Source organism: Corvus moneduloides, chromosome 1 (genome assembly GCF_009650955.1).
Source record: "Corvus moneduloides isolate bCorMon1 chromosome 1, bCorMon1.pri, whole genome shotgun sequence".
NCBI lineage: Eukaryota > Metazoa > Chordata > Aves > Passeriformes > Corvidae > Corvus > Corvus moneduloides.
Window position 1 is genome coordinate 8,336,734 of NC_045476.1, and position 23,497 is coordinate 8,360,230.

General features: G+C 39.8%; 1 long non-coding RNA gene across 1 annotated transcript; it reads right to left on the reverse strand.

Moving 5' to 3' along the window:
* Positions 1-676: 676 nt before the first annotated feature.
* On the reverse strand, positions 677-20,901 carry LOC116447350. Its single transcript, XR_004241563.1, has 3 exons — positions 20,842-20,901; positions 12,222-12,267; positions 677-1,348 (listed from the first exon to the last, which is right to left on the reverse strand). It is a non-coding gene; the product is annotated as an uncharacterized LOC116447350 (long non-coding RNA).
* Positions 20,902-23,497: the final 2,596 nt, after the last annotated feature.

Consider the following 23,497-nt stretch of genomic DNA (forward strand, 5'->3'; position numbering starts at 1 on the left):
TTAGGGAAGAGCTCATTGTTATTTACTCATGTCAGAGGCTGCTCCAAATACAAGCATAGGAAGGCCTGCATTATCTCAAGCTTTCTCCATCATTTCAATGTATGTAAGTATTCATGTTTGTCAGAATTTTTGCCTATAAATTGCATGTTTCAATGCTGCCCAGAAACCTGGGACATTAATTCTGGGTCAGAATTACCAATTCTCTGGAGAAAGATTGGCATCCTGTGAAGTAAAAGCATTAAAGGAAGAATGCAGCATCACAGGACCTGTGGCTGGGCTCCACACTCGGTATTCACCTATGTCACACTTTCAACACAGATACGGCGTCTCAAATAGTCCTGTATTTAGGTTTTGTGAAAGGAAACAGAATCACACCTCTGCTTTAGTATTGCTTCTTTATATACATTTCTTTTTTGTAACATTCATAATTTAGTGGTATATTTCCCTTGTCTTAACTTCCATTATTTTGATGTATTACCTTTAGAATTTATTTTATTTGTTACCTTGTTAATCCTGTTTCATCATTTCTTTCTTACAACTCACCGTTTTCCTCCTTGGAAAAGGTTTGAAATTTCCAAACACACACATTTTAGTGCAGCGAAAGCAGTGGCAGACTTCTTGATTACTTGCCTGAATGGTGTCAGCAAAGAAAAAACAGATGTCAGAGGCACAGCTTTTAAAGGCCAAACAGGCCAAATTAAAGGAAAATGAAAAGATGTTAGGTAAATTCACTCATTCTTCAAACAAACTCATATTCCCTACCTAGGTTTTTTTTAAAAATTGCCATTCCTCTAACTAAAATATTCCAGAGTGTTTATGGTCTGCCAGATGATTGGAGTGTAACAAATGTAATTTTGCAAGCTTGTAAAATATCCTGACATTGCCTTAAAGAAACCACAATAAACTCTCTGGTCAGATTGCTTTATTTCCATTTCTGTGCCTTATTAAACCAGTATGCAGAAGATGTAACAGCAAAACAAGAAGGATAACCTGTTGCAACACTAGAAATAACTGAAAATAGCTTAAAAGTTAATTCTGTTGTAGGCGACAGTCCATTAAAACCCAGTGTATACCCCTTTAAGTCTTGCTACAAGCCAGATCCTTATCTCAGATGCAGGCAGAGCGCCCATTTACTTCAATAGGAGCCGCGCATGCATATTCTGAAGCAGAATTTGGTCTGGTGTATTCATTAAGGGCTTCTGAACTCAAGATGTTACTTTGACGTTCCAGAAGAGGCCTGTAGTATAGATAAGTTTCTGTCGATTCTCAGGGAAGCTCCCTCTGTAGCTGTTTCAGGACAAGTCCCAACACTGAGCCTGCTGGTGTTCCCCTCCAGCGTGACATGCACCTACAGAATAATGAAGACATTGAACTCCTTGATTGACAGAGCCTTATAGAAATGATGCACAGTAAAGAACAATTATTGCAACATCGTGGCAAACCCCATCTTGGATTGAAATTCCCTTTTCATCTGCAAGCTGAGGAGCATGCCAGGATTATAAATTAATTATAAATGGCTATTGCAGGTACACAAACACGCAGCATGTTCTAGGAAGTTAAGTGCTATGGCTTCAGACTCAAGTGGCCCAGCAGTGCACCCACGCTCCTAGCAGCTGCCCAGATGTTCAGGCAGTGGCTGGAACTGTGGCAAGAGCTGCCTGCACCCCTCACCCACCTCCACCCACCCAAGGACGGGCTCTGTCATCGGGCAGATCACAGACATGACTGCCAGGTCCCCTCCAGCTTGGGGCCAACCCACAGCCTTTTTGTGGCTCATGAAAGTATTTGGCCTCAGGGGCCCCATCAGTCACCTCATCTTCTCCTCCCAAGTCAGCCTTAGATGACCCTCCTGAGATGAGAAAGGTTTAATCCCTAAGAGAGCATTTCCATAGAAACTGAAATACTGTCAAGGTTCAGGAACAAATAAGAGGATGGAGCAATTTTCTGTGTTTGTCAACTTCGGCACAATTTGCACTGTTCTGATCAGTGCTGCTCTTATTCTCTAAAAAGAAGTGGGTTTTTGTCTCAGCAGAAGTACTAAACTTGTTCATGCCCTAATTTATGAAGCCTTTGCATTATTTGTCTTACATCTTTATCTGGGTTATCACATCACCTCTCTTCCTCTCTTCACCCTATTGCCCTGGATAAGGCAGATTTTTTTTTTTTACTTGGGAATTCTGTACAGGTTACGAATCTCAGACACCGGCACCAGCACAGTCTGAGCTGCCCCAGGACTCCTCTGGCACCAACAGACTGCAGTGGCTACAGACAAGGGAGTGCCACTGTTCTACCCCGGCACATCCACTTCAGCTGAAATCCATGGAGCACAACACCTGACCCCCAGAAGCTCCTGAGGAGCTGGCACATGGGCATCTTCCCCACCCTTCATACAAGGACAGGGAACTTCACAAGAAGAGGTGGCAGCAGGAGCTGGGGACTTTCTAGTTTTGGAGCATTTCTGGCAACTTTATGGTTTAAATCACCTGTTTTTAGAGGGAGAGCTGAAGGTCTGGGTCTCTCCTCCCACCCCTCTGTCCCTCAAGGAGGAGCAGAGCCAGTGGATGGAAGGTCCTGCTTCTCCTTGCACTCTGGGCCAGCAGAGTCACTGCTCCCATCCAACACACACTAGACCGAAAACCACACATTTAAAAGGGAGAGCAAACACACCATTCATAGTGCTCAGAAGCAGAACTAGCAGATCACACTCCTTATCCTCCTCTGCTCACCACCTGTGAAGACACTGCAATGCAGATGACCCTGCTCATGCAGCACAAGAGCCTACCCCAGTCCCCAGCTGTATGGGTGAACCAACACAGCTCTCCAGGTTAAAACAACAAACACACGTTCTAGCTACACTGAGCCCCATCTCCATGAGATTATGCATCTATCTAGGAACGTGTTTCATCCCTGGGCCAGAGATTCACACTCTGCAGAGAGTAAAACAGCAGCAGTAGGATTTTTCCAATGCTAGATGCTGAATGACACAATAAAATAAAAATGATCTCTTTCATTTCCCATAGCACCTTCTCTTGGAGGGCCCGACACAAGGAGAATATGCCTTATTGCCCCTGTGTGGTTTGTAATCCTGGAGATCAGCTATGCAGGGTTCAAATGACCTCACTAAGGCTAAACAAGAAGTTTATGATGGAGGCAGGAGGAAGACACAGTTCTGCAAACTCCTCTTCTGTCTTTTAGACCTAAGATCGCTCTTATTCTACGGTCCTGTGCTCCACGGATTCTGCTGCTCCTTGGCTGGAGAAAGGAAATAGCTATTTACATTTTTACACCATAACCCAGGCAGAGGCAATGAAACCTGACACCAGACTAATGTTTTAGCTGCCATTCAACAATGGATTCATTAAAACAAAACGACCCTGCAGATTTGGATTATAAACAAAGCAATTAACAATGACAAAAATTTGCAACCTATTAAAACTATTTTGGGAGCCAGGCCCTCAGTGGTATCTCAGAAGGTCATGCCAGCTGCTATCAGCCCAGCCTATGGCTCCTTGGCTCTGGTCAGTGTCAAATCCATCCCCCAGTGCCCACCTCAAAGCAGCCCTTGAGTCAATCCATGCATTTCCAGCTTCCAATTAATTAATTCGGCAGCTGGCTGATACCACACCCTCCTTCCCCGGCCACAATAATTATGCTGGGCTCGGGGGAAAGAGGGGCTGCAGATGCTGTTGTACTCTTATTTCTGGCACACGCCTGGAATGCCGCGCTGGCTGACTCGTGCAGGGAATTGCTCCCATCCCAGGGCTGAGGATATTTCATCCAGCCCTGGGAAAGGTCAGGAGATGAAGCCCTGACACATGCAGACCTGGCAGGCATCTCTGTCCCACCCTCCAAAACCAAAATACAAGGGAATTCACTGATTTTCCACAGTTCTATTGCCTCTTTGCACCTCAGTCTAGGAGTTTGTGGGCCGACAATATTTCCCCAGAACCCTTTGGAGTGGGGTGGGAGCAGCTTCTGGCAAGTGACTCAGAAAAGCTGCCATCACCCAGATGCACCCAAACAGGAAGTTTCTCTCAGGCAGTGATAGCAATCACAGCCAGGCCTGGGATTTTGCCCCAGATTGTTTTAAAGTGGTTTAAAACCAGGACTTTACATAGTGATGCCTGAACTGGGGCTCTGGCCAGTCTTTACTCATCACTTGCAGTTCTGTTGCTGGGAGTCACAGGTTCAATGTTGTTTATTTATTTTTTTTTTTTCCCTACAACCTTTCGTCAAAATCTCGCTCCCTTGTAAGAGCTTTGGATACTCTTGATGTTTCACATATCACTTCAACTATGAAGTTACAGGTTATGATTCTTGCAAAACTCTGCTATAGACTCCCAGGTGCATATAATACAACTTGTATCATTGTATATAAAAAATATAACTTGTATCATTTTCTCCACTCTATAAATTATTAAGGATTCTATTGAAAACATTAGCACGCCAGTGACTTTTATTTTGATGTATTTTCAAAAGATGACAGTAGTTCTCTGAGGCTGGAAGTAATGATGGAATGGCTGTGTACTCCTTCCACAAAGAAAAGGCAAGTCAGCTCATAGTAAAATGTAGTGTAATAGATAATAGAGATAATACAGCACATGCTTTTGTTTTAAGAAGTTTTGAATTTCTAGATAGCTCTTAATGCCCAAAAGTTCCTTATGTTTTAATCACAATACAAAAGTCTGTCTATTTACCTTAATTATTCATGTTGAGGTTTTCATGGTTCTTTGTGTTCCCATCATAAGAACTCATCCAGCATCAAAGTTTGGAAGGGGTTTTTTTAGCTCGTGTTCTGAATATATTACAGTTGGCACCATACCATAAAACACTTTGGCAGTCAAGCAAATAGCTTTAAATGAAACCCAGCATAATCGTGGGTTACTGAAATATGCTTCCTGTACACATCTGGAATTCCCCTAATTAGCAGAGTATTTTCTAATCTGCCCAAAATGTATCATGCCAAAACCATGATGCATTTTCTCAGTTGTCCACCTAGGACAGACAACCATTTCATTTCATCAGTTTTGGAAACCCACCTGTAACATGAAGGGAAATTAATCACTCACTGCCTCTGAATTCACAATTTTTTTGTCCCATTGACTTAATATAGAGATTGGTTGGCCAAAAGTCTTTCACAGGGTAACCCAAAGCAATCACAATTGATAAATCAGTCAGTAGAGGAACCCTTAGATTATGCAGAGCTGCTTTGACAGCCAACACTACAAGCCCAGCATGCATCTTCACAGCCCATGACAGGAGAAGGTTTTTTGGGGTTTATTTTGTTTGGTTGTTTTTTTGGGTTTTTTTAATTAATTGCATTTTGGAAAATGTACTTCTGACCCCTACATACTTCCCATCAACAAGACCCTAAATGTGGGAGAGCTTACCAACACAGTCCTCTGCTGGTAAATGTGTGATAAATTCCTTTGTAAAAACTTTTATTAAAAAAAATACACTTTTCCACTTTTCCTTTCTGAGTACCACTGAAAATACTTGCTCTGAACACACTTGCATTATTGATACCAGAGGAGACTTCAGCTTTAATATTAGATTATTTATATATTATTATTCAAGTTAATTAATAAAGATTATTCTGTACTTCATTACCCACTGTGGACCTAAGTTCTCAGGCAGAAGTAGCTGCAGCCTAAAAGCTTTCTGTGGTTTTCAGCACAGAAACTGGAAAAAAAAGCACAAACCACATGCCTTTGGTGGCCAATCATGCAGAATAAACAGCAGCAATGATAAACTCTGATTTCAAGGTAAGTGCAGTTCATAGGCTGGAATGTATTCAAATAAATCTTGCCATAAAATAAAAAAATGTTGAAGGTCAAAAACTATGTGCAGATAACTCACAAACAGCAAGAGACTGAAGAATACAATAAGGTGTTCATTAGAAATAAACCACCTCCTTTATTGACTGGATACAAACCTTTTAATAAAACAGTTCATAAGTCTTAAAAAAAAAAGAGAAACAGTGTGTGAAAATGAAGAGTTGAAAAAAATTTCTGCTATTGTGGTGAATGCTACCAATATTTGATAACATAATCCATTCTGTAAAAATAGATTTACCTTCCTACAGTAATTTCCAGATTTTAAAACTGTGGACTAGTTTTTGAATGTGTTGACCTAGAGCATTAACTGAGATGATGCATAATCCAGTTGATTTTAGCACTGATTTATGGCCTCAATTATGGAGTTCTACATCAATCTAGAAATTAATATTTCAGTCTAAACACTGTTTCACATTCTGCACAATATAACTTGTCACCGTTAATCTCCAGCCTCGATGTTAAACATCTCCTTGCTACCAAACTGTAAGTACAACATGAACTTTATTTTCTGTACTGCTGGGAAGAATGATTGAAGACTGATCGAAAATCTTGATTTATCTTGTCTACAATTTTCAGTAGTGTGCAGTGATTTATATACCAGAGAAATTTCTTTGATTAGCTTACCATAATCTAGAAAGGCTAAATATTATAGGCATTAAAATTTCAACACAAATGTTATCTCTGCAGTAAGCACAATAGTGACATCTTATGCCTATCAATTCACATATTAACTGAAGTTCTGACACTTCTCAGTAGAGATTTACCTCCAGAGCTTTGAGGTTTGAGCAATCAATATATAACCTACTTTGATGCATTCCACACACCAAACTACATTAAAATAACATTAGGGCTTGCTTTAAGCTGACAACAGCCAGGAAATGCACAGTTAAAGTCAAAACTCAACCTTTAATTGATCCTTACGTAATTTCAGATCCTGTATCCTGTAAGCAACACATGATTTTGTGGCACAGTAACCAGCTAGAGCCTGATTTCAGTGCCCCAGTTCTCCAGGCTTTAGCTATGTTACATACCTGGTCCAACTGTGTTAAACTATCTTCAGCAACTCTTTTATAAAGCATAAAGGAACGATATTCAGAGTCCTCTTGAACCACAGAGACATGCAACAGCTTTGTGTTTGCCTCCTTCCCTGACACAAGGTTCTGGGACCCCTCACCCTCCTCCTGCTGCAGGTTCCTGAGCAGCCCAGCTCAGGATAGACTCTGGATACTTTTCCTTATAGCCACCAAAGAAAGACTGAGATTCATTCACTTAAGTGTCCTAATAAATACAGATGCCACCCTTGAAATGATCACAATGCATTGGAATGTCAGCCTTAAAGAACATTTGATTAGACATTCAAGGAATATACCTGTTTTAGCAAATACATGCCAATTCTATTTGAAATATGAAGGGGTTTTCTTTGTACAAAACTATTCTAGTGTTAGTTCCACCAATTCCACAGAATGGGGTGAAAACCTCCATTTTCTCCCAAGAGACAGTTACCTGTGTAGGCTATTCATTCACAGTGCATCACACAGAGATCACTCAGAGCTTTGCCATTTAACTCCTTCACATCAGGTGAACAAATAACCTGCTCTGTCATGACTTTAGGATTGTTCATAACCTTCAACTTTCAGATCTACAACCTGCCTAGGCAGTAATGCCAAAACTTACTGTGAGGTAAGAAACACACCTATAGAACACTACTGACAGAGGTAACACCTCTCCCAAGCACCAAGACGCTTTCCAAGCCAGACTCGTTACTCAGCCCAAAAGCACCTTTTGGGCAAGACTGAGAAAGTGTTCAGCAGAATAGTTATATTTATTTCACTGAAACAGAGGGAAAAGAAGACAAATGTAGAAAAAAAGACCACAGGAGATTGTAATGTCTGACATGTTTGGAGTCAATGATCTTTTCCAACCTAAATGATTCTATGTTTCTAATTCATGAAAATTAATTCACCCAGAAAAGCTGGGTTTGTCTGTTGTGAAAATGTCTGTAGTGTCATGTGTGTTTTCAACAGGTTATAACTGTCAGCTGGGATCTGCTAGAAGGCACCCAGTGTCAACCTGAGACTGCTTAAGAGCAATGGCTAGAAATAAGATTAACTCAGAAGGAATAAAGCAAAGATGATCTTATCCTCGGGCCTCAAAACCAACAGGGAAACAATATTGTAGAAACAATGAAGAAATCAAATTTGAAAGGCCAGTATATCCCACAGATGCTCCTAAATTGCTGCCTTAAAGTTAGATTAATAAAGTATTATTATTTATTCTATTACTTTTATGCTTCTTCTACTTAGATATCTGTGAGGCCAGATGAATTCTATGTAATTTGGTGAGATTGCAGCCCATACTATTAAAGCTGAAAACCAGTCATTACAATGAATGTTCACACAGCAAAAATTTTTGCTACTGCATGCAGTAAGTTCATGCATGATCACCTAATAAAACCTTTAATTTCTACAACAACAGAAAGAGATAACTTAGATAATGGATAAGATGGGCATACAACAATTAGATAAACTGAAATAGTAATAGGAACTTTTTTAAAGGCTACAAATTCAGATTTATGTTCTTTTTACGATAACATGTACTTTCTGGTTTCATACTCCACCTGTACTAACAGCTGGGGAAAATAAATAAGATTATGGATGCTTTTGGCCTGGGATTCCTCTGCTTGTGTAACTCAGACCTAATTGCAGGTCTGCACTGCAGTCCTGAAACTCTTTTGTACGGAGCATGCATAATCAGCAGACTTGGATGATTCTGCTAATACCACAGTTAAATGCCTTGAGCAAACACACTATTATAATTTTGCACCAATTTGAAAATATCCATTTAAATGTTAAATGAAGAGGAACTAATCAATAAAAACATGCATAGAGTCTCTGGGGAAGTACACTGGAAAAGACAACAATAATCTGCCATTAACATGCAAATAAAGACACAGCAGGAAACAGTGAGAGTATTGACTACCCTGCAATACCTTAGTAAGAATGTTTTACTAAAATTTGGGCCAAATTTAACTTTTATTTAAATAATTGTAAACACAGAGCAGCTAGATTTGACATAGGAGGAAAGGAAGAGCAGTTCCAAATTCTGGAGGCATGAGATAACTAATGGTACTGCTGATTGGCCAGGCTGACCTTATGTGGCATCTGGGGTAAGGTGCTGTACAAACATTTTTAATTAGATTGCCTAAATGCTTAGCATCTGAGAGAGTATGCAAACCAAGTATGGAGTGAAAGGAAGTAATATAATGCACAATCAAAGGCTTGAACTGGCAAGACTGGCCAGTCTACTTAATTATTTTTTATGCTAACATAAACACTGCTATGCATCTCTAACCTTCTATTTAAGATAGTGAGCTAGCTCCCTGAAAGGTGAACATCAGAAATAGATATTAAAAAAGAGATTGAGTCACAAAAAACAGAGCGATATAGACCAGAATTCTTTGTATCAGAGAAGAGAAAATAAAATTATGGACACATAGGGAAATGGACGTGGCTGGCTTCAAAAGAAACTGAAGAAATCATAGGCAAGAATAGGCAGACTGGTACTGACAGAGGTGTGAAAAGGTTGAATGAAAAGCCTGCTTTTTTTTTTTTTTTTTTGAAGCAGGAAAGAATGAGCTTTTTGAAGAATAAAAAAGCTGGAAAGATAAGCAAGAAAGGTTTTTATAGTGGCTGCAACAAAGAAACAGGATGCACAAGAAGAAAGCAAAACCCTCATAATAAGTAGAAAAGCAAACAGAAAAGCTCACAGTAATCAAGATACAGGAATAAAAGGGATTTATTTTGAGAACTAGGTTGCTAGATGATTTTATAACAGTTTATCCACAAATGCACAATTCATGAACCCTCTGTGCCACTGGGTAACACCTGGGTTCCCTCTTACACAACTCCGCTGCAACTCAGCTGCTGCCATGCTACTGCCACCAAAGTAAAAACAAAGAGCTCCTTCAGGAGTCACTCACTGTTAATCAATCGTCTTTTGCTCTGTGAAGATAGTAGCCTGGACCAGCCAGATATTTCCAGAGAGCAGAAATTTTTAATTTAAAACAATGAGCATTTTTTCTGTACTTTGTGGTGCATCATCTTAGCTCTTGCTGGCAGTGATACAGTACTCCCACTGTAAGTCATGCTGTCATTGGAAAAGGGAAAAAACCCGCGGTGTTCTTCTCTGTGTTATCTCAAACATTGCTGCTTGCAGATTGGCATCTCTAGGCTGTCAAGATCTTACTCCTCTGCTCCTCTTGCTATATTCCTTATCTGCCTTGAATGGAGGCAGCTACACTTCAGTCCTTAACCACTGACTGTCCTTTCCTGCAGTTCAGAACTTGCTCAGAGGAAGGTAAAATTTAAGTGAATGCCTGGAAAACTGAAGGAATGTCCTAGCACTGCTGTCATGCTGGAACAGACAAATTACCCCTGGAAGAGGCTGAAAGCTCATTTAGCCAAGATGCTCCACCTGAGATTAACAACCTTTTGGAAAAGGGGCATTAATTCAATCACCTGCCTGGCTTCTTTTCCCCACTTGCAAAGGGACACAAAGATGAAAGTTAAATCATCAACATTTCTTTTCCAGAACTTCTTTGCCATCCTTTAGAGACAACTTATTTTCTTCAAGCACCAAGAGTTATCCTTGGGATTATGCTCCCAAGTATAGTAAGTAGTAATGTGAACAGTGTTAAAGAAAACCTAGAGGCTCCTAAATAATTCGTTCAGGGTAATCCTTGCCTGACTTTGTAACTATCTGACTTTTCCCTCTGCAGCCAGGTAACCCTGCTAGCAGATCTGGACATCAGTTAGTGCTGTAGTTCACTGCCTGCTGTAGCTCACTAACAAAAACCCAAGAAAATAGGTTGGCCCCTGCGTGAGAATGTAAAGCAAGTGAAGACTCCTTATTTTTTTACACATTTCTTTATAAAAGCTGGCATAGACTCCCTTATCATGCCATTAAACAAAACCTCTCTGGCTACACATTATTTTAGCACCATCACTTCATTTATCTGCTTGACGAATCTTACTTTAGATGCTCAGCCCATCTTATCCACCTGATCTCAGTGAAACATTTAAATTTAGCCTGAGGATAAAATATTGAATACTGTTCCTATTTATACACTTCTGTGACCAAACTAAGAAAGAAAAAAAAAAAATCACCTGATGAATCAGAGGAAAGGAGCACTGGCATTGGCCCACACTCTGATCTCACTCACAGCCAACCTGCTGTGATTAATGAGCTGTGATATCATAGTCTGTGAGCAGGCATACATAAGTGGCAAGGAGAAGAATAGCACCAGACACCATCAGGCTGCTTCTGTCTAAATCTGGGAGGAGGAAAAAATAAAAATACAGGTTGTAGTACTGATTTCTTTAAAGGAAAAAGGAAATCCCTCATATATCAAGGCTCCTGGACTTGGAGAGATATGTTGTTGGGGTTTTTTTCCAATAAAGATATATAAAACCAGCCATTTCCCTGAAGTGCTGAAGATTTTTATGAAAGTGCTTTAAAATATTAGTGGTTACTGGAAAAACAAAGGGTATTTTTTAACCTGAAGAAGTCATTAAAATCTGACAGCTTTTGAAATTGCTTTGTGTCTTCCTTACAAACCGGCAAAAAGAATAGCCACAGTTTCTCAGAGAAAGATGCTTCACAGTCATTGAAAGCAAAAACTGATGTGTCAGGAGAGAAGGATATTTCAAGGTCAGGTCTGGTCAGAGGAGACTCATTTCTGTCTTTTATGATGACTTTCTTAATAATTTTCAAATATGGCATTCAGTACATATTGCTAAATTTTCACCTAGCCCTACTGGCCCTTGGAGTTTGCAAGAGACTAGGAAGAGAATAGAGAAATATTTTCCAGTTAAATTATTGGACAGGGATTCGGTACTGCATTTGTCCCTGGGTCTTCCCACAGATTTCCTAGGGCTGCTCTCAGCCACTTGGGAAACAAAGGGTTTGGACATTGATGATAGCTGGAAGGAATGCACCAAATATCTGGAAAAGAAGAGTTTGGAGGCTGGATTTGGGGAAGCGGTACCCTTGGCATACATCTCCCTCTGTCTCTCTCATTGAAGTAGAAGTGGAGAATAGGCAGGTTGGTAGGGTGATATCCATATATCCTTGGGGTCAGGCCCTGGCTAGGAATTAAGAGGAGGACTAAGGACTGGGCTGGTACAAAACGATCCCTTTCCAAAAACATAGTCGCAAACATCTGACAACCCATGAGTTAGGGGCTTCCTCCAGGTGTCCTGCAGGCTTTTTCCACAGTCATTTTGGTGATCTTTCCCTAGAAAGAGACCAAACTCTGCTACAACAGAGGAATTCAAGTTGGAGAGCATCCCCTTGTGCAGGTGGGAGAAGCAGTCGTGCTCTTACCTCAGGTTTTACTTCCTAGGATTTTCCTTTTAGTAAATGCAGTCACCTGGAAAACATTACAGACTCAATGTGAATAAGAAAGGTCCCTTCTTGAAATCCAGAAAGCAGAAAAAAAAGTGTAATTAATATGGTAAGGCCATCCTTAAAATCTTACAAACTGTATCCAGTTACGTCAGTGAAGAAGACACAGACTTCCATGGAAGCATGTGGAAACAAAAGAATAAATTTAGTATGAGGGCCATCATTTTAATTCATATTAGAAAAACGATGGACTTACATTCCATATGCAAATTTAATATAAACATAATATAGCTACATGTAAGTCTAACAGACAGGTAATATCTTTCCTTAAAACTAACCAGCTTCCACAGATTGATTTTTACCATAGAGATTCCAGTTTATAGCACCATTTTTCTAAGTGATTCTCTGCACTAGAGTATAATTTAGATGATGAATCCCTCTCAATTACTGTCCATTAGAAGACAGGAAAACATTAAGTTCAAGTGAGTATTATGAGAATTATGGGTTACCCTTTAAGTGAAGAGATTGTAAGTGAAAATTAATTTTAACATGTCTATTTCTGATGTTGTGTAGCATGTTTTTGAGAAAAAAAGCTTCCCAATTACAAAATTGTTTTTCAAGTAAAAGCACCTTTCATTAAAGAAAAAACCACAGTGCAAGAGAGTAAAAGCATGTCGCTCAAACAGCAAATATTGCAAAGTATTTCACATGACCTCCCTACCTGATTTTAGATGGAGCCTGCACCACAAGACAGAGGATGGCTGGAATATGCTGCAGATGTTCTGAGCATGCAGATGTTAAAGGGCTGTGAGAAGGCACAAGTGATGTCCAGCACAAGAAACATACTGGTGCTGCACATGCACATTTTTGTATAGGTTGAAGTAGAAGCTGAAGGCCCTTACCTCAAAATATCAGAGCAATAAAGAGTAAAACTTTAAACCAACTCACCAAATTTCAAACTAAACTCTTCCCTGTGCAAATTCCACGCTTTTCACATGGACATGCCATGTATTTGCAGCAGTTCACTTTAGTTACCTATTTATCAAATTTGCTTACTCCATTCAGAAAGCCAACTTGAAAAATAGAACTTTTTCATATAACCTTGATACTGAGGCTAATTTAGAGACATAACATTACCATCCTGACTTTAGAAGGCATTTCCCTGATCTACTATTTCAAAATAAAGTTAGACAAACTTGAGTGTTCTTTCAGACCACTCTTTTTTTCATTGACAGTATATCCTAATATGAAACATCATGTGCTTACCCTTTGAAAATTACTTTGAAAATTCCTCAATATTATTAAAAAATAAAATCTTTCTCCCTCTGTAGAGACCCATGTGGAAACAAGACAAGATGAACATTTTGCATGACACGAACAATTGCTCTGCAGCTGCTGCCACAACCCTCAGGCTACACTAGAGTCATGGCCCACTTCCTTTCCCTATAGGGATCTTGTGGTTAATGTATCCATTTAGTTTACAGCTCAAGTATAAATCCTATTTTATGCCAACTTACTGAGAACTGCATAGCAGGTTGCTTTCTATCTGTGTGTCCTGCACACTCTCATACAATAAAATATTTGCCTTTAAGCCCTTTCTGACACTACATGAAATCCAAGGGATTTGTGTGGTGAAATCTTTGTCTTCATGGTGTGATTGACAAAACTGCTAGGGACAGGAAGACACCAGGTCCAGTTCTTTGCTCATTGTCTCTGGAGGAGTGACCTAGTCTGCCTATGGAGCAACTTTGTTAATAATCAGTAGTTAACATTCAACAGCTTTCAGAACTAATGCATAATACAAAATGTTCCTAGGAATACAATGCATATCTAAATACCATTTATGTCTAAATTCCTTCACAGATGTCCATGTGTACTCAGTCAGTCATCAATATTGTCCATGATTTGCATTCTTATGGCACCTGCACCTGCCATGTGGCGACCTTGACCAGGATTAGTTAAGCTTCTCCCACAGCACATCTGTGAGGATGGCAGAGCTCTCAGGAACTAGCACTGCATATAAAAGCATGTTACAGAAAAGGGAAAAGTCCTCATGCAGGGTGGAATATTGGCCTTTTCAAGGTCAAAAGATGTTTTGATTTCAGCTTAAATAGAAACAGGAATTGAGCTCATCTGCTTGCTTGTTTTTTTCTTTTAACCTATGAAACCAAGGGACCTTTCTACTCCTCCTCTCCTTTTGGCTGTACTCCAGCTCCTACACATGCAACAGGGATTGATAACAATAAAATATGCTGGTATTGAAAATCTGCCCATTATTAATAGGGCAGATGACTCATTACTCCTTCAATATGATGTTAACTCAGAATAAAGCCAGCCTTTTATTGCTATGGGGGTTTTGTTTGTTTACTTCAGAGCTCTGTTGCTCTTGCCAATGGTTTAGGTCCATAAGAAAGTGAGATCATTACAAGTGCTGCCACAGTGACACCGGTTTGACCCCTGTCCATTCCAGACAGTGACAGCTTTTCCATTCTTCTGAATTGGAGCAGGATCAACACCACTTTAAATCACTGGAAAGTTCCACACCCTCCTGTTGCCATTTCACAGCATCAGATTAGGACTGTGCAATCCTTTAAGGTTTTAATACACACATATGATGAATGTAAATTTCTTTCATATCTTCACGCAAAAGGTAGCAAATGCAAAGTCCAAAATGCTGCCACACAGCAGTCCAGGCTGGACACTTAGCAGGTACAAAGCCATGTATTTCCCCCCTTCATGAATCCCAGTGTTCATTTAATGCATATTTTGAGTGAATGAAAAACCAGAGTATAAGGAGAGCAGAGATTGAGACCAAGAATACATTGGGACGGTGAAGACAAAGTCACAGGGGCCAAGTATTCATCAGTAGTTGACCATGAAATGATAACATCCTATCAAATTAGAACCAAAATATTAAGTTCTCAGATCTTGTGGTTGAAGCAGTTTCTTAGGATGTTTTTGTTCGATTGATCTCTGTTTACCAAGTCCCTTTATCTACCAGTGAATTTTGTGTGTGTTATGCTCTTTTTAGGGTTCTCCAAAACCAAAGACATCATGAAAGTTTGCCTCACAGAATATATTTTCACTCTTCAACAGAAAGAAGATACAGACATACCAAGATTTCCATTTAATAGCCTAAAGCTGAGCAGAGCAGGTACTTCTCTGGGACATAGGAAACCTACCTTTCTGAAGACAAAACTGGTGAGCAAACAGCAATCTGTCTCTGCTTTATGATAAAGCTGTTACTGCTTGTTATAGAAAAGCTTTGTCATTAAGTTAAAAATGAGAGGATACTTCCCAGGCTGTATCTGAAATGAAGCAGATGAGTATCTGGCAAAACCCATATATCATAAACTGTGCCTCTAAAACTGATATTCACTTCTCTTCCTTATATGTCAGAAACCTAAGAATTCCTTCCTTTCACCAAATTGCAGGAAACATCTCATCTCATTAATGCCACTTTTTCTTAGAATCTTTTAAATATGTATTTTTCATTAAAATTCTAATTTTTGATAAACTGAAAGCAAGATCTGGTGACAAAGAGGTTATAATTAATCTAGCAAGAGCAGTCAAAGAAATCCATGTAATTGAAAGCGAATGTATGAATGAGGAGACTAATGCTACAGAACTTCCAAAGCCTTTTCTGTGGAATTAATACTACAGAGACCCATAAAAGATTAATCAAGATAAGCAATCGATAACTTCTCAAGTGCTAATAAGCACTGCCATGTTCCATGATATGTTGAACAGTTTATCATGTTTAACCATATGAAGATTTATAGAAAATCCATTGTTAAAACCAAAGGATGAGGTAATGCACCACTTAGTAAATGAAGTGCAATTAAAATTTATGCTTGATATTACACATTCAAAAGATCTGTAAAAATCATTTTGATTTCCTCTTTTTAAAGGAACGAAATTAAGGTAGTAGTTGTACCTTTCAGTCAGTAGTCCTGAGAGAACAGTGAAGACAGCAATGGCATTCTTCAAGTTAGTATCTGCTTTCAAGTGAAAGGTGATGAAATAGCCTTAAAAATTGTTAAGCTCTCGTCTCACTTCATTTTACTCAGGGATCAAACTTTGCTTGAAAATTTTGAAAGTTAAATAGAATACCTATTAGAAACATAAAGGTCTCTGCTATCCATCAATCTGATAGATTTGCAGGTCAGATGAGTGAATTACTTAATGGCTAATTAATAGTCCATAAACTACAGGTCTTGACCTTGGGGTCACCATGACAGAACTCCACACTACAGCATATTATTAATTAAAATGATCAAATTATGTATTTAGTAATCAATTATTTAACATTATTAAGATCTCTCAAATGTATTGACATGATTTGTTATTTATTTATATGTCACTGGCCAGCAATATATTCTGACTAGCACGTCACAAGCATTCCTGGTGAACTTTGGACAGTTACAGAACAGGATGTATACTTTTCCTTTATAGGTACCTGTTTTTGTCTACTTTTAGTTTTGTTTGGGGCAATACTTTGTAAGTGAGAATCTCCTCCAAAGCTCAGCAAAAATTTTAATTTAAAAATCTTTATGGTCACAGATAAGTCATAGGAAAAAAAGTTAAGATCCTGCCTGCTTCCTTGATAAATTGCTAACTCTTAAAAGCCTTGTATTAAAACCAGTGACACTATGTACATCACTTTGCCTTTGCAGTGTCCTGGACCATATATTTAAGCTTATACCTAGATGCTCAACTATGTACATACATATATATTTATACATACTAAACCATTGCTGTGTTCCAGTTACAGTCATTCCTAAAGCACAGATGATTCCTGTTTTCCTATGGCATGCAGATAATCATACAGGAGAGAAAATAAATAAACTAAACACTATCCCAAGAAGTGTACAAAATGACAATCAAGATTCAGCAAGCAAGAATCAAATTTTCAAAATACAGATGATTGTCACCTTGTAGGACAGACAGTCACTTCATTAGTAGAAGGTGGAAGCAGAACGAATGAGCTGAAGTGCTCCATGGACACATAAAAAACCTAGGATGAGGAGTGTATTGGTTTTTCTCAGCCTGGTTTTTGGTAGCAGCGGGGTCCTGTGAGAACCTCCTGGAAGTTTTCACCTTGTCCAGCAGAGCTAATCTCTAATGGCTCTGAAGATGGACATGCTGCTGGCCAAAATCAGGCCAATGAGAGAGGTTGGTAACGCCTCTGTGATGGCATATTTAAGAAGAAAATCAAAACAAAGTCATGGGGTTTTGCTTCTATTCAGAGAAGAGGAGAAGGTGAGAACATGTCGGGAAAGCCACAAAGCGACACCAAGGTCAGTGAAGAAGGAGGGGCAGGAGGTGCTCCAGGCAGCAGAGCCGAGGTTCCTCTGCAGGCCGTGGTGAGGACCGTGGTGCAGCAGCTGTGCCCCTGCAGCCCCTGGGTCTGGGGGATGCACAGATCCACCCTCAGCCCGCGGGGGAGGGGCCCGTGCCGGAGCGGGTGGATGCCTGGAGGAGGCTGTGCTCCAGTGGGAGACCCGGTGGAGAGAGAGGGCCCTGCTTCCAGGCTGGAGCAGCCTGTCCTTGGAGCACTGCACCCCGTGGGAAGAGAGAGCCCCAACACAGCAGCTCTGGGAGGGCTGTGTGCCCGTGGGAGGGGCTCAGGCTGCAGCAGGGGCGGTGGGGCTGCTGCTCCTGAGAGGGGACCCACGCCAGGGAAGTTCAGGAGAACTGTCTCCCATGGGAGGGACCCCACGGCCTCGCAGGGGAAGAGTCCTGTCCCGGAGCAGCGGAAGGAAATCTCGGAGATGGACTGACCAAACCCCCGTGCCCTGTCCCCCTGCGCTGTCGGTGGGAAGGAGGGAGGGGCTGGGGAAAAAGGTGTTTTAAGGGCTTGTTTTACTTCTCATTATCCTGCTCTGATTCTGTTAGCAATAAATTCACTTTGTAACTTTAAGCTAAGCCTGTTTTGCCCTTGAAGTGTCTTTTTTTTCTCCCGGTCCTTATCTCAAGTCATGAAGCCTTTGTTAACTTTTTTCTTTCTCTCCTCTGCCCAGCGGTGGCATAGGAGGGTGAGTGGCTCTCGTGGGTCCCTGGCGCTAGGTCAGTGCCAAACCAGGACAAGGAGGAATTGAATCCAAGGCCTGGAAACTCATGAGACTGCTTAGTGATTAGTGCTCATCCTGTCTCATAAGATAAACTCTTTTGTTTCATTGCTGCTGCTCACCAGGAGAAGCACATTCATGTGTCCAGATGTGCTTGCTTTGAATTGTCCTCAGAGGTACCTGCTCTTCTTATCTAACATGGAAACTGAACTTCTTAACTTCTGGTGTGCTAAATCACACCTAAATTAGATGCCTTAAATAAACAGCATGGGTTACCTCCCTCCACGGACAATAAATTATGCAGATAAATGCATCACTATAAATTATATCAGTATGATAGATACATACAACTGAGGGTGCGTAGTTCCTAATTAATTAACTGGCATATTCGTCTGCAATTAGCAAATAAGCTCTCAAATCTTGGCATGGGTACTGTAAATTGTATAAGGCATGGATGCGTAATTACAATGAAGCATGATTCTTTTTCATGATACTTTCTTCAGGAAAACATATTCACTCTAACCTATATTCACAAATTGCTCTGACTCACCCAAAATTACATTTTACAAAACAAGTATAGTGTTTAGAAGGCAATGGAAGGATTATTAAGGTTATATTAGAGACGTAATTTGCTGGGACATCACTTTTATTACTAACATTAGCTGGTTGTTTTTAACCACCTTTGCTTCAGAGTGGTACAAATCATTTTGTACCACCTACAACTGAATATATAACACTCACTTTAGGACAAAAAGTGTTCCAGAAACATTTACAGCCAAGGGAAGTTTGCTTGTGAAGTGGGACCATCTTCTTCCGTTATATAAGTATGATGAGTGAAATATTCTACAGTGCAGTGTGACATAGAAGTTCATGCCCATATCAGTAGACACTGACAGAGTTGGCCTTGGGTCTCCTAACAGCTGACTGGTAAAAAAAAAAAAAATAAGAAAAATTGCTGCTAAAAACTGTATGACTGTTCTGTTGATGGGTACAGAGCTGGTTAAACTGCCTCTGAAGCAGACTGCTCAAGTCAAGCCCGATATTTTTTGAAATACTCATTCTTAGCAGAACTTTCCTACATAGCCACCACAGTTTAAGCAAGGAATTATGTAAAATTTTAGTGCTCAAACACAATGCCAACACTTCCACTCTGAACTTAAATTATTGCTGTTTATCTGCAAGTCACAGGTAACTGTGGGAGCCCATGATGCACCACCTTGCCGAAGTCACACCCAAGTACCATGCAACCAGTGGCACTAAAAAGACACCCAGTGCCATTAACATGTCATGCTGGATGTACAGCCTGCAGAGGAGACACTGCATCCAGAGCAAGAAGCATTGCCTATGGAAACCACGTTCCTTCCTGGCATCTCTAGGGCATAGGGTTCACTGTGTTTATAGTGAATGTCTTAATGTAATTTTATATTAAACGTTTCAGGCACTTTCACTTACCTTTCAGAATTAAAGATTAATCAATTCCATGACTGTGGAGATCTAAACAAAATGTATTGATCCCATTCGTTTTTAAAAGCGAGACACTCTGCTGTATTTCAGTATGTCATATTTTAAGACAAACTTATTGATCGCATTTTGAGAACTCTTGATATTCCATTGGAATTTAAGATACAAGAGTAAGCGTAAGATTTTCATTATGATGATGTGTCCACGGAAGCCACGCTCTTTTGTATTGACACGTTTTTGTTTGCATTGGAATCCACCCACTTCTCTTGTTACAAGCAGAGGCTCAACCTGAGAACCATTATCCTGCTGTTTTCCCTGGGACCACACATACATGTTGAAAGTACTCCTACGTGCAAGAAGATCCTAAAAACTGGGAGTACGCTTGCATGAGTTTCACGTTACGCCCACTCTTATACTACAAGCCTTCAGAAACCAGCTACTTTTCTGGGAGCAATTTCACTAAATTCAGTTACAACCTTTCACCTTTATAGCAGTTAAATTCTTCAGAGCAAGACCAGAACCTTTGTTTTGCTTCTTTGGTACTTAATGTTGGTACGGTTGGCTAACAGAGGATGAATTTAATGGAGCACCGATAGCTTATGGATTCCAGATATGACAGTGAGGGTGTCATAACACAGAAAGGTTAAGCAAGAAGGTGCACTGATCACATCTACAGGATCAAATCAGCAGTCTGGAGGCATTAAGCAATGAATCAACAATCATTGGTTCAATTTTCAAGATTTACATTTCTAAATGCTCAGCCTTGGAATGTTGATAAAGTAGCAAACAGAAAGTGAGTATGTTCACCAATATCAGACATACTCCTACATGGCCCCATTTTCTTGGGTGTGTATTTCTGGATGAATGCACTGAAGTTGAGCCATAGAGTCCTATTGGTGTCCACAGAAGTCCAAATGCTACATACACACAGAGAAAGCATGCTATTCAGGTAGTATACACTGCAAAACACAGGAATACACTGGAAAAGAAGAAAGGAAGGAATCCTTTCTGGATGCCTCTCGGAACAGCCAGCTTCACAAGAGGATCTTAAAGAAGATGGCACATACCTTAAAACCACTGCTCTGTGCAGGCATTCCATGTGTTACTCTTCAGCATTACCAATGGAGTCTCTTCCATAAGTAATAGATATGTTATGTAAATACAAACACAAATAAATTCTAGTGCTCCAGGCAAAAAAGAGCTTATATTATAATATCATAAATTACGAAGACTGTAATTTCTACAGCCAATAACTTTTCAGAACAGAACTGTGCTGATAAATAGGTGTGATAAGACTGAGTAAGGCTTAGTTTCAGAGTGGAGAAAATCAGTTGATTTAAATCAGTGGGATTATAGAAGTCAGGTAATACAGTGAAGGCCTCAAAAAGTCATCAGCTTTCTCCCAACACTTTTTTTAATCCTGAGAAGGAGCAATGTAAATGAAACCTGCGCAAGAGACAAAAAAAAAAATTCTCTGTGAGTTAGAAACAAAGAATCACAGAATATACTGAGTTGGAAGAGAGCCCTCAGGATCATTGAGCCCAACTCCTGGCTGTGGGCAGGACACCCCAAGAATCTCAAAGATACCAAACACCAACACTTCTTTAAGCATCTTTACTCTCTAGCTACTTTTAAGAAATCAATACATTCTTCGCACAAGAAATCTCAGTCAGTGATTTTGTATTTATAAAATACAGAGAAGAATAGAAATTATGGGCTTTACTCTAGATCACTTCCTGAAATGTGGTGGTTTAAAAGACTAATTGAACATATCTACCACAAACAAACATACTTTGTAAAAACAAACAAAAATGCAGCCCTGTGTGCCTAGCTATGAGGGTTTCTCAAAAGGCATGCAGGTTCAAAGTAGAGTTGAGGCAAAATCAGGGGAAAATCTGGAAAATTTTTCCAAGATCCCAGAGTGTTGACAAAATGAGATTAGGATTCAATTTATTTCTGCTTTAATGGAAGACACAAATTGATTTAATCCATTTTTAAAAACAAAAAGAAAAGCGCAGACTGTCACCCATTTTTCTCAAGAGGCAGTTTCCTTTATTCTAAACACCAATCTTTCTGTTCCTCTATCTGTGTTCCACCAGTAGCGACTGCTTGGTGCAATAAATGTCTTTTATAAATCTTTAGGAGAAGCAGAACTGATAAAAAACAGTGACATTTCTCAGGCTGCATTCTGAAGCTTTTAATTTGATTTTCTCTCAGACAATTTCCTCCACTCTAATTACCTCTCTCAGTCTCTTAGGTGACCTCCTCTACCATACCCTGAAAATTTGTCTCCCCACATTCTACAGATCCTGTAGTTTCTAAACCCTAACCCAAAAATGTCTATATTTTTATTATGTCATTAATCCTCAAGATCACTTCATAGTGCACCTGCTAGGTAAACTCTCTCTGGTGAAGCCCATTTAGCTCACAGAAAATATGACCCAATATGAATAATGTCATATTTCTTTTCCTTATTACCAGTTTGATGACACCAGCCTTTTTACTGATGAAATCCCCATCATTTTCCCTAGCAGAGCCCTCATACCCAGACTCTGAAGTTTCTCCACTTTCTACATCTCCATTTGTGTCTTCTGTTGCCATCCTCACTGCTAAGACTCAATTTCCTATTTTTCCATAACACATTCTCACTCTCCCTTCCAGCTCAGCTGCACTTGAAACTCAGCTCTCTATGGCTCCTCTCTCTCAGTGTATCTCCTCCAATCTCCCACATCCATGTTTCTTCTTTCTTTCAAAGCTTTCTTTCAAAGCCACATCTCTACTTTCATCTCCTCCTACACTCCTTAGCTCTGGCAAATCCATCCCTTTCACCACCTTTCATGTATATTCCTTACTTTGCGCCACCCAATTTGTTTGGAACAAACTCAATTATCTATCAAATTCTCTCACTCTCCTTCCTCATCTGTGGGATACAAACTTCACCTTTCTAGACATATAAGGCACTCGGGTTGACATGAGTGTGTAAATTCATGGACATCACATAACATGCCATTGATGTTTGGGAAAGTATCTATGGCTGATGAGGCCTTAAAGAAGGTAAATCACAAAGTCCTGTTTCAAGAAGTCTTGATCTTCACGATAAAACCAAATCGAAGAAGTAATCAATCCTACTTCTAAACACATGAATGGAGTCCCTTATAATCCCTGCAACATTTAAAACCAGAGACATTTAAAATTTGTTTCCATAAATAATCCTTTATCAGACCCAAACATTGTACCAACTCATGTTTGTAAAAATGAACATCTAATTCTCCCCAGAAATTTACTCTTGGGGATCCAAAAAATGCTTCTGGTATGCCAAACTCATTGAGCACATCATACTTGCTAGATTTCTTTAGCTTTCTGCAAGCATCATGCTATGTGGTAATACCAAATGTTGTCCTAAGGGTTTGACATTGATTCAGATCTCAGGGCTTTGATTGCCATCCAGATAAAAAGCATTTTGTAAGTATGCCAAATTAATAAAAATGTCTCCTTGCTACAATTCACCTGGCCTTGCATTACCTGTCTGTACCCATCTACACCAGAAGAACAATGTAATTTCAATTCTGAAATTCCAGAGAGAGTTCGAAAGACCTTTCACTCCACTTAAGAATACTCATTTATCTCTAGTACATAAAGCCCATAAAATTAGGGTAAGAAGCAGCTCCTCTGCTGTAACCCGAGTCTGTCTATGCAAGCAATGTTTTGTTTTCTACTAATCCT